Source organism: Dipodomys ordii, unplaced genomic scaffold (assembly GCF_000151885.1).
Source record: "Dipodomys ordii isolate 6190 unplaced genomic scaffold, Dord_2.0 Scaffold46, whole genome shotgun sequence".
Taxonomy (NCBI): domain Eukaryota; kingdom Metazoa; phylum Chordata; class Mammalia; order Rodentia; family Heteromyidae; genus Dipodomys; species Dipodomys ordii.
Window position 1 is genome coordinate 3,578,289 of NW_012267262.1, and position 12,239 is coordinate 3,590,527.

A 12,239-nucleotide genomic window follows, 5' to 3' on the forward strand; every position below is an offset into this window, starting at 1 on the left:
ATTTCACTACTTTTGCTTTATAAGTTGATTTGAATTATTTCTGAAATTTGAAAATGAAAATATTAAGAACATCAGCCAAGTTGTGAAAGACAGCCATATACCTGGTGCTTCAGAGCAAGGTGGCCACTGAAGGTCTTTCTGTGGTCACACTGTGCGATCCAAGGTGGAGAATGTGCAGACCTAGTATGCACAAGAAGCAACACTGGATGACTGACAGCCGGGCCTGCACACGCAGGGGCAGAAGCCACCTTTGCTAGTGTTTGTGGACTTCCCATTATAAACATGCTTATTAGCTAAAAGTCATGCATTTTATCTTCAACTAAAAAATCAAAGAAGGAAGTGTAGCCACCTTCTTTGCAGTTTTTAAATGATAAAATGTGATAACTTTGGCAGAATATATTAAATGCATTTTATATAAGAAAGGGAAATGTGCAACTAATATAAATAAGACGTTTTATAACTTATTCAATTTGTAGTTGACTACTTTATATGGTTCTACCAGATGCGCCTGTACTAATAACTTATAAAAATGAGAAAATAACTAAATCAGCAGGAGGGATTTATTTCCTTAGTGAGGGAACCATAGGCCAGGTAAAATGTAAAACAATCACATCCACCAGTGGTTGCTGTGAATCCTCTTTTCTGCTTAGTAACAGAACTCAGAGATCAGAGCCTACAATCCTAGCTATTAGAGGAGGTTGTGATCTGAGGATCATGTTTTGAAGCCAGATGAGGCAGGAAAGTCTGTGAGACTCTTATCTCCAAGGATCCAGCAAAAAGTAGGAAGTGGCTTGGATGGTAGAGTGCCAGACTTGAGTGCAAAAGATAAAAAATAGAGCCCAGATTCTACTGTTCAAGCCTCCTATGGACACACACATACCTACAACCTGTAGCTCAGTCACACCACAATGGCACTGAGGAGTCTGCACTTCACATACAAATCAATAGGACAGCTAAGTAAAGAGTCTTCCTGCTATTGGTTTGATTACCTGACAATGTACACAAAATGAGATACAGCTCACAATACACATCTGGCAGGCCTGCTGCTACTCGTTCATCCCAGCAGACTTAACAGAAATTAATCTGCAAACTTTGTGCCCCAGCACTGACTCCAAATCCTTCTCAGCACAATCCTCCAGGCAAGCACTATCAATCAAATACAATGCCGCCAATGTGGCTGCAAATAAATTTTAAAAATTCAATTTGCCATTTCAATCTATTACGATGTCTTTTTGTGGATCAAAATATGCAGCTCATTTGTTGGTTTTGATACTCTGTAGCTTTGATAATTTTTATGGTTTAATTTTCATAATCTATGAAAGTAATAAGATAATCCAATTCAGAAGAGAAATATTTTCTTTGTAATTCTTACAGTATTTCCACCCATTGCCCTTAGTATACTATAAATTAAATGAAATTATAGGAGTATAATGATTCATCAAGTATCTCTTTAGGAATCTAGATTGAAAAAATACCTTAAAATATATGAATTATTTTTAAAATAATATTGTAATTTATACTTTCAAGGTTAGAATGACCAGTCTTTTTCTTTCTAATTTGAAAATTTTTCATGACCAAATATTAACTGTGTTAGATCATCAGCTTTCAAAGGCTCCTGACAGAGAAGCCTCATCTGTGAATGTCAGAACCAAAAGCAAAGTTTCATGAGTTTTGTTCTGTTTTTTAAATACTGTACAGAGGGGTTACAATTACATGGGCAAGACAATGAGTACATTTCTTTTTTTGGGGGGGGGTCTGGTCGTGGGGCCTGAACTCTGGACTTGGGCACTGTCCCTCAGCTCTTCAGCTCAAGGCTAGCGCTCTACCACTTGAGCCACAGCGCCACTTCCGGCTTTTTTCTTTTTGCCTATGTGGTGCTGAGGAATCGAACCCAGGGCCTTAGGCATGCAAGGCAAGCACTCTACCACTGAGCCACCTTCCCAGCCCGTTAATTTCTTATCAAGCATTGTTGCCTCCTCCTTTGTTTCCCCCTTCCCATCCCTTCCCATCTCCCCCCTCTCCCCCTTCCCACTCTTCCCCCCCCCACCCGCCTGTCCAAAGTTGTAAAGTTCGTTCTTCGACATAACATATTGTACATCTCATTGTTGCAATGGATCCACCTTCTCCTCCACAAATTATACCTACATCAAATACAGTGAGAACAGGAGTTATACCGTGGAGGAGGGACATACAAAGCAACAAAGAAATATCTTATAAATATATTAGAAACAATAACAAGAAAGAAAAGACATCTGAGTCCTTATCTTGGGTTCATTTCACCTAATATCAACTTTGACATGCTCTGGCTTTTATGATTTTGAACATGAGCATAAATCATTATAAAGCATTTGTATTTGGATAATCTTTATTTTTAATACCAGAATGTAAGAATTAGTAACTTGATAAACATCTGTACGCAAAATATTAATTATATATGCACAGGCAAATAAGTCCCTAAGAAGGATTTTATGAAAATTAATAAATCAAGTAAAAAGTTCTTAGTAGGAAAATATAAAATACATAACTTAGGTAGCTGGTTACATTTCCATTGCCAAAACTAACAAATATACCAAGTCAACTAGTAATAAGCCTTATAAGTGTGAGTAGATATGACATTTTTCTACAGCTTTATGAAACAACCAAATTTAAATTTCATTTTATCTTGCCTTGTTTGAATATATAACAATTAAATGTTGACAGTTCCATGAATAAATAAATCTTAAAATGTAATAAAATTTTTAATTTTATTCATTGGCTAATTTCTTATCCTGACTGGACTCTTAGATCATAGCATTTATTGTAATCTATTGGTTGGCTGAAGTAAGAACTAAATGCATGAATGACAGAAGTATAAAGAAAAACTTAGCTCACTATCTAAACAGATGTAAGTTTCTAAATTTGAAATATAAGTATATACATTATGCACTGATTTATAAACCTTATTTGGTATATTTATTGTGCATATTTGTGCTCGGCTCATTCTTCATTTTCGTCTAAATTACCAGTATAACTATCAAGAACCTTATAGAATCCTATTTTTAGCAACATAAATATTACGAATAAAGTTAATTCTGAATGAATTCTAAAATGTGCTATCTTTGAGTTAAATTCACATATTGGCCAAATTTAACGTGATGGTAACTCAAGAAATGGAGTAATTGAGACCATGTCTTTTACTTGTAGAAATTTGAATATTTCTCTTCAGTCACCTCTTTAATCTAAGAATGTTAAAGTTGTAGTCAGGATTATGTGTAGACAGCACTCACACTCAACATTGAGTTATAGTGATGAATGGCCTGCATGACTTCACAAAAAATGCTGCCTTTAAAATACAGAAGAGTTTGACATGTGGTATATACAGCACTGGAAATTTGGGACCAAAAGAGTTTTCATAAATTCTGCACTAGGTGTTAGTCATACATGTTCAGCAAAAATATATCTTCTCTCACATCATCATTTTTCTTTCTTGGAATAACAGTCATAATGATGAGGAAGTGACTCAGAAACAAAGTATATAATAAAAATATATTTATTAATTAAAAATTAGAATGCAAAGTCCAAGTGATATTCAATATATTTAATATAATCTCACATTTCATTTAAAATATTATTTATATTGAAAAATTGACTTGGTAATCCTTTTGCTAGACGGATAATTACATTAGAGTCAGAATTAAGCCAATGAATGGAAATTCACTGCCATTAATCTAAATAAAAATCTTTATAAATTTGAAAGAATATTTTTAATCTACAAAAGTATATGTCATATGTAATTAAGGCATTTACAACATTGAAATTATCTGAAACATAGCAAGTCATGAACTTAATAAATGGATATGCTCACTGGGGTGCTGGAGAGTAAGACAGCACTTTTTGTAAACAATCCCAGAAAAACAAGATTTGATATAATTTAGTTATTTACTATTGAATTAATATACTGTAACAAAATTAAAGGAAATAGTGAATTGTACTTATTTTGAAATTTATTTATGACTTCAGAAATATTCTACTTATTGTGATTGGAAGCCAAAAAGAAAAATATTTTATATTTCAACATTCTCAGATTCGTTATCACCATTATTTTTTCAAAACCATATAAAGAAAAAGGCAATCAGAACACAGGAATCATTGTTATAATAACAAAAGAAGTATAGTTTTGAAAGCCTTGCTTATCAGCTAGAAAAGGCAAGCACATAGAATTATATTGAGGAATGACCATAAAAGGCAATTTGTAATCAATATCTACCTAAATGTACCCACAATGGTAACTGAGGGTAACTAGTCACACAAATATATCTGAGGGCAATATCCCATTTTCTCTCTGTGTTTCTTTCCCTTCTATGTAAGTTAATTTGTGTTTATATTCATATGTATATACAACATAAACATATATATGTGTGTGTATATATAATGTATAATGGATCTATCTATAATGGTTCTATAAAATATTTTTGCTTTCAATTTTTCATTTTTTCCATACTTGCATGTGACTTTTACACATTTTTCTACATTTATTAAGATACATTCATTTACAAATTAAATTATGAACTGTAGTAGCAAAGTTCTTAGTGATAAGGCAAACTAAAGTTTCTATGATTCATATAAATCTGTTCAGTTTATGTCAGTGGAAGAAATAAATTTTCCAGAAATAGGAATGAATCATCTCCCGAGAAAACTGGTGTCAAGTAAAGATAATTCTATACCACTTTTAAAACCACTAGTATTTTCCCCATTTCTGAAAATGGATAATTCTACATGCAAAAAATAGATCCATTCTAGTTGCTTTTTGATAAGCCACATCTCTCTGCATTATTAAGATTTCTTAAGAACTTATATTCTTTTGTTTTCCATAATCTTTTTTTTGGGGGGGGGTGTCCAGTCATGGGGCCTGAACTCTGGGCCTGGGCACTGTCCCTCAGCTCTTCAGCTCAAGGATAGCACTCTATTGCTTGAGCCACAGCGCCACTTCCGGCTTTTTTCTTTTTGCTTATGTGGTGCTGAGGAATCAAACCCAGGGCCTCAGGCATTCAAGGCAAGCGCTCTACCACTGAGCCACCTTCCCAGCCCCTCCATAATCTTTTAATCTAATCTTTTAGCAATTCTCAGCATATTCTCAACAGTACTCAACATATTCAAATTTTTATCTTCCCATATTTTATAAAGTAACATGGTCATTTATTTGAAATCTTAATGATCAAGAACATAATTTCTTATTCACCATCTGAAAATTAACAAATGTTAGAATATCACAATTTGAAATGATCTTTTCTTCATCTTTTGTTTCATATATGTGCTTCACCCAAATTAATTTTCCTGTTTTCTTCATTTGATTAGGTAATTCTTTGGGTGGTGGTAAAATAGGCTTTGTCATGTTTCCAAGATGCAACTTTAAGATCCTGATGACTTTGCCCCCCAAGTGTCTTTAGTCTAAAAAGGAAAAAAAAAAGAACACATAAATTCTAAATCAAAGAAAAAAACTATAATTAAAGCCATTATAAGCCTTAAACTGGAAATATTTTACAACACTTGTATGTGTAACAAAAAAAATCTGTGTATATTTTACCAACAAATTGAAGATGTAATTGAATATTTCTGGATGTTGCATATGTTATTTTTAATATCACTAACCAAAGAAGATATAATATATATGTGTGTGTGTGTGTGTGTGTGTGTGTGTATAATTTCAGCTGTTCAGTGGAGTAGCCTGAAGCAGCCACATGTAACTGTTTGAATTCAATGTAAAATTAATTTTAATAAAGTAGCTCAGTTGAATTGACAGATTTTAATAAAGTTACCCAGTTGCACAGACATATTTAGGTCTCTTCATAAGCACATACAGCTGCATATACACACTGGACAGATTGTGGTATCTTTGTCATAGAACAATTTGCCATTACAGCATTATGTTTTTCAATCTTGGTATAGAAAGTTGAGAGAAAGTCTATCAGGAGTGGAGAACATCTAGCCTGAGAGCCACATCAAGATTCAAAACAATAATGTGGCACATGACGGGACAGACAGTGTCCAATGGCTTTGCTGCCTTTCTTTCCTGATCAGTTAGTTGTATGGCCCATGAATGATGATCTCAATATCCAGTTGCCCCAGGCAGAAAAAAATCATTGCCCATATCTGTAGGGTACTTTTTCTAAAGTCATAGGACCTTTTGTCCATCAACCCTTCAGTGCCAACCACAGCTGTTAGGGTGCAATTATTTTCCATTTCTTTAGGATTTATCATGCATTTAGTTTGCTGTGGTATCTACTTTTTTGATACAAACATTTCCTTCTTGGTATATATGTATATATGTACATATGTTTTTTGTTTTTGTTTCTTATTTGATAGAAAGCACATAATATTCATCATTACTTGCTGCCAGAGAACAAGAAACCTGATTAGCTAAAATTAGAATGTCATCATGAGGGGGAAAAATAAATTAGAATATTCAGTGCACTTCATTTACTCAGGGTTTCCTGTCATTTAATATAAGATTTTCCTGCCAAGATCTGAAACCCTTCTTAGTTTTATGGGTTCTTTCTTTCCAGATGACCTATTCTGATAGTTATTTCACACGTTTCAGGTCTTACTTGCCTCCCTTCTTTCTCACTTAGAGGGGTGACTTGTGTAATATTTTTCATTACTGAGGTTAACACCATCTACCCATACTTTCACCTTTAATGCTAGTCATTCTTGTCCATAACTCTTGTCTACCTCTTCCTGCTGCCACAAGCTTAGTGAAGGGCCTGTTTCTGTTCCATAATTATTATGCCTTTTGTCACTTTTTTCATTCTGTCAATCCTATTCTTTCCTAACATATTAAACCTCAGACTCCTCCCTAGCTTCATATTCTATCAAGTACAATTATATGGTTCCAAATAACAGATTTTCCCATTGTCAATTTATTTATTGAAAAATCATAGGTCCCTTGATAACAAGAATAATTGGATAAAAGAACAGAGAATAGTAGAAATTACTCAACTTGAACAAAAGGAAAAGGAAATAGACACGGGATGTGGAACAGGAACAGAAACTTGAGGACCTTTGAGACTAAAGATATATAGATAGATAGATAGATCTCTATATATATCATCATCATCTCAATACAGTCTAGGAAGGAGAGGAGATGGAATGGAAAAAAAATACTAGAGACATAATGGCTGACACACCTTCCAAATTTAGGAAAAGATATAAGCCTACCGATCCAAAAAGCTGTGTAAAATTTAAATAAGACAATTCCATAGAATTCAACACAAAGATATTGTTAAGTATCTATATTCATATCAAATTTATTTTGTTACACATACCAGTATTGGGATTTGAACCCACAGCCTCATACTTTCACTTTTTCCATTTCCTCAAGGCTGGTTCTCTATCATCTGAGCCACATCTTCTTTTTTTGCTGGTTAATTTGAGACAAGATTATCATGGACTTTTCTGCCCAGGCTGGCTTTGAACTACAATCTTCAATTCTCAGGTTCCTGAGTAGCTATGATCATAGGCATATTCCATCAATGCCTGGCTTATATCAAAAGTCTAAAAACTACAATGAAATAAAAATATTGAAGCAGTGAGAAACAAAGGACATTTTTTCTCCATAGAGGAAAATCAATTCAAATGATATGCTCATCATCAGAAACCATGAATAACAAGAAGGAAACCTTACAACACGATCAAAGGCTAAAAGAAATGTCAGTCTTAAATCCTTTATCTGGCTAAATTTTATTTGAAAAACCCATTACATTGCAGAAGTTCAGTTAATGCAATTTCTCTTCTTCTAAAATAGGACTAAAGAAAGGTTTTTCAAATTCATGCTTTGTTTTATTGAAAAAATGTGTTTTTTAATCCAAATTTATATAGTTTGAAACTTAGAGAAGTGAAATTATTCATGATTGCTCAGATACGTTATATGATAAAATTTAGCCATAAATAAATTTAATTGCATGATAAAATTTAGTTATAAAGGAGTCCTTTTGGTTTCTTTAGTTTCAGTATCATAAAATTACTGGGTAGTTTTAAATCTTCTTTTACCTTAAATAATGTCTTTGAATTGTAATATAATAGTAATTGTAATATGCCACTCACAGAAGTAGACAATGAATATGAATATAATCTGTTTAACAAATTTCAGAGACCATATCATTCAAATATCTTCCCTTAACTAACATCTGTAATGACAAATAATGAAATCATTTGAACCTACAGGGGCCAATTTGCTGGTGCACTGCACAAGATCTGGTGCTTTCCAGCTATAATTAGGAAATGGTGCTATTCTTGATGAGTTTTGGTTACTACAGTAATTCCATATGCAACCTACATCTGCTGACTAGTGAACTACATCGTGTATCTTCTGTAAATTACTCTTGTTAGCCACTTGTAATTTAATTTATGTTTTCAACAATAATTTCAAACTGGCACTGTCAGAAACCCATAGTTTTGCAATTACTAGGAAAACAAAGAATATACACATACAACCCATACTCATTCTTGCTATTAATATTTAGGTAAACTACTGAATACTTTTGTGAGTGGTCTAACAATATATACATTACTCTATATTTCCCATTTCTAAAATCCAAAAGAGAAAACTTAAACCCTTCAAGCCAAAAATGTTTGCTACAAAACAATGAGATCTCCTTATCTCTAGAGGGAACTATGAAACAATTCATAAGCTGTATTGTTTTTCCTATTCTTCATTTTAATAGTTTATCTATTACTGAAAATTACTTAAATCTCTTGAATTCAAATCCATTAACATTTTGAAATGTGCCTAGAATTAACATAGTACTTTTATCATATTTTTTCCCTTAATATGCCAACATTGGTTGAAAGCATAGCACCAAGTTCTTATTCCTTTCAGACTTATTGTCAATACTCATAAATATATTCATAGCCTTACACAGAATACCCTACAAAAATATTGATATTATGTCAAATGCTTGGAGCAATACTGAATACTTAACAGCAGTCCTACAGAGCTTTAAGCAATTATGGATCCAATATTGGTCTGAATATATATCTGTCATATACATATTACTTTGTATATGCATGTTTCCAAAAATACAAAAATTTTGGCTCCTAATATAACATATACATTAACATCAAACCATGCATGATTCACATCTAAACATCAAGATCATGAGTTGAAGAACAGACTATACATAATATATATATATATATATATATATATATATATATATATATATAAACTGGGTAGTAAAACCTTCAGATTATTAGGTCACACCAATATATATGATCAAATGTTTGTTGGATGAATAAAATTTTGCAGCACAAATATAAAACTAAAGTGTCACATAGAAGGCTAAGAAGTGTGTTTGTAAAGATAACCACATACAGGCAAATTTTACATACTGGAGAATCCAATTTCATATAAAAGTTTAAAATTAAGTCAGAAATTAAGAGATTATAATTCAGGTCTGATATACTGTAAAACTATAAACTGATTTCTCACGTTATTTATCCATATTTAGATTTCTGAATCACTATATAAACATTGGTAAGATTTAAGTCTTGATCACTCATGAGAAAAAAAAGCTAAAGCCACATGAAATTATAAAATACTAGAAGCTCTTAAACGAAACCTTAACATCAATATTGAGTAATGAAGCTCCAAAAGGTGGTTGAAGACACATTCATTATTGTAATGATTCAAGTTACTTTACCTGAGGGCCACTGTATTTCTAAGCTAAAAGGGCAATCTTAGCCCACCATGACAATTAGCATCTGATAAATGGTGCAGTGCCATACCTCTAATACAATGATTGATCATTTCCAATTTATTCCTGAGAGAAATCAATGGCTCCTTCCTAGAGTATTCATATTAATTTATGTTAATAATCAATACTTTATATTCACAATTTGCTACAAAGATGGTCCATTCTAATATGTTTTTAGTACTGTTTCTGAGATCTAAAAATATGTAAAAGGACTAAAAATGGAAACTTAAACTTAACATTGATGATTTTTGGTAACACTGAAGAGTAACAAGGTTTAGACTATTTTTCAGCTAAATTGTAGCTTGAAAATGGCACCACCTATGGGGAACTCATATTCTCATTTAAATGTGTACTCCTCATAACTGCTACTAAATGCTTTACACCTCTTACATATATGGGCCAGTAATGATGCTTTGACCAAATGTTATTCCACATTCACTCACTGAAGCACAGCTAATAGCATTTTTGTCAGTCGTGGGGCCTGAACTCCACCTGGGCATTGTCTCTCAGCTCTTCAGCTCAAAGCTAGTGCTCTACCACTTGAGCCATAGCACAACTTCTGGCTTTTTTTCTGGTTATGTGGTGCTGAGGTATTGAACCCAGGGCCTCATGCATGCAAGGCAAGTGCTCTATCACTAAGCCACCTTCCCAGCCCAGCTAATTGTAGCTTTTAACAGCACCCTAGTCATAAGAGGATCTTGGCTCTTCATTAGGAAACAGAGGCAGTTTTACTCCCATTTAGCAATAAAATCCAGTACAAATGTATGACATACATTTAAACCAAAAACTATAATTAATAGAAAATGAGTTTTCTGGAGAAAAAAAACAATAAAATGTTTATAGAAGACAAGATTAAGCTGAAAAATGAAGGACGAGACAATATTATTAGCTAATGGAATAATGTAAATAAAAATACTAAGACAGGAGAAAAACTCTGCAGATTCCAAGTACTCATCAACTCATGTTTGGAGAGTATGACGGAAAGATGTCAAGAGATAAGAAATGTAATGGGAATTCAGAATTCTAAGTGGGAGAGAATATAAAAATTGAGTTTGGGGCTGGGAAGGTGGCTCAGTGGTAGAGCGCTTGCCTTGCATGCATGAGACCCTGGGTTCGATTTCTCAGTACCACACAAGCAAAAAGAAAAAAGCCAGAAGTGGCACTGTGGCTCAAGTGTTAGAGTGCTAGCCTTGAGCTGAAGAGCTGAGGGACAGCGCCCAGGCCCAGAGTTCAGGCCCCATGACCGGACCAAAAAAAAAAAAAAAAATTGAGTTTGTGCTAACTACTTCACTAACTCTTATATCCACTCAATAAATACTTTTGAGGCTTTCACTCTGTACTAAGAAATGTTCTACACTTTTGGGATAAAATGGTGAAACACTTTCTAAAGAGAGAAAGCTGAGAGTAAATAACAATAAAAACCATCATAACCAAATAAATAATGCACTAGGAGGTGATGATAAAACTGTCTATGTAGCAAAAATGATGAAACTGTGCAAGGTAATGAGTGGAAGGTATGAAGTAGGGAAGTTTGACATTTGGAAAACTGCAACATTAAGTAACTATTTAGACTGGCCCTTCAAGAAGCAAGAGGTGTGCAAAGACATGAAGGTAATTAACCACATTAATAATATGTATATATAATATATATACATATATATGTTATATATTGTATGTTATATACAATATATAATATACATTATATATGTTATATTGTTTATACATATAAAATTATATATTATCTTGTATATAAATATTATATATAAATTATGTATCATAATTTATATTATATATAATTATATAAATTATACATATGTATATAGAATATCTATCTAGCAGAACCATTTCCTAAGAGAAGCTGGGGTACAGTGTAACTATGTCAGAGAGTTATGGAAAGAATAGAGGAAAGGTAGGGACAGTGATAATTATAGAAAGAGACATCGGTCATGAGAAAAACTCCAAATAAAATGAGATCTCAGTGCATAATTTTATTTATTTATTTAGTCGGTCGTGGGGCTTTGAACTCTGGGCCTGAGTGCTTCCCTCAGCTCTTCGGCTCAAGGTGAGTGCTCTACCACTTGAGCTACAGCACCACTTCTGGTTTTCTGGTGGTTAGATAGAGATAAGAGTTTCACGGAGTTTCCTGCCCGAGCTGGCTTTGAACCTCGATCCTAAGCTCTCAGCCTCCTGAGTAGGTAGGATTACAGGCATGAGCCACCGGTGCCTGGCTGTACTGCATAATTTATTTATTTTTTTTGTGAAAATACTGTACAGAGGGGTTAAAATTACATGGGCAAGATAATAAGTACATTTCTTATCAAGCATTGTAGCCTCCTCCTTTGTTTCCCCTTTTCATCCCTTCCCATCTTTCTCCCTCCCCCCTCGTTCCCTCACCCAATCCTCACCACCCCACCCCACCAAAGTTGTAAAGTTCGTTTTGGACATAACGACTTGTACATCTCATTGTTGCAATGGGTCCACCTGTATCCCTATTTAAACGATTTGTTT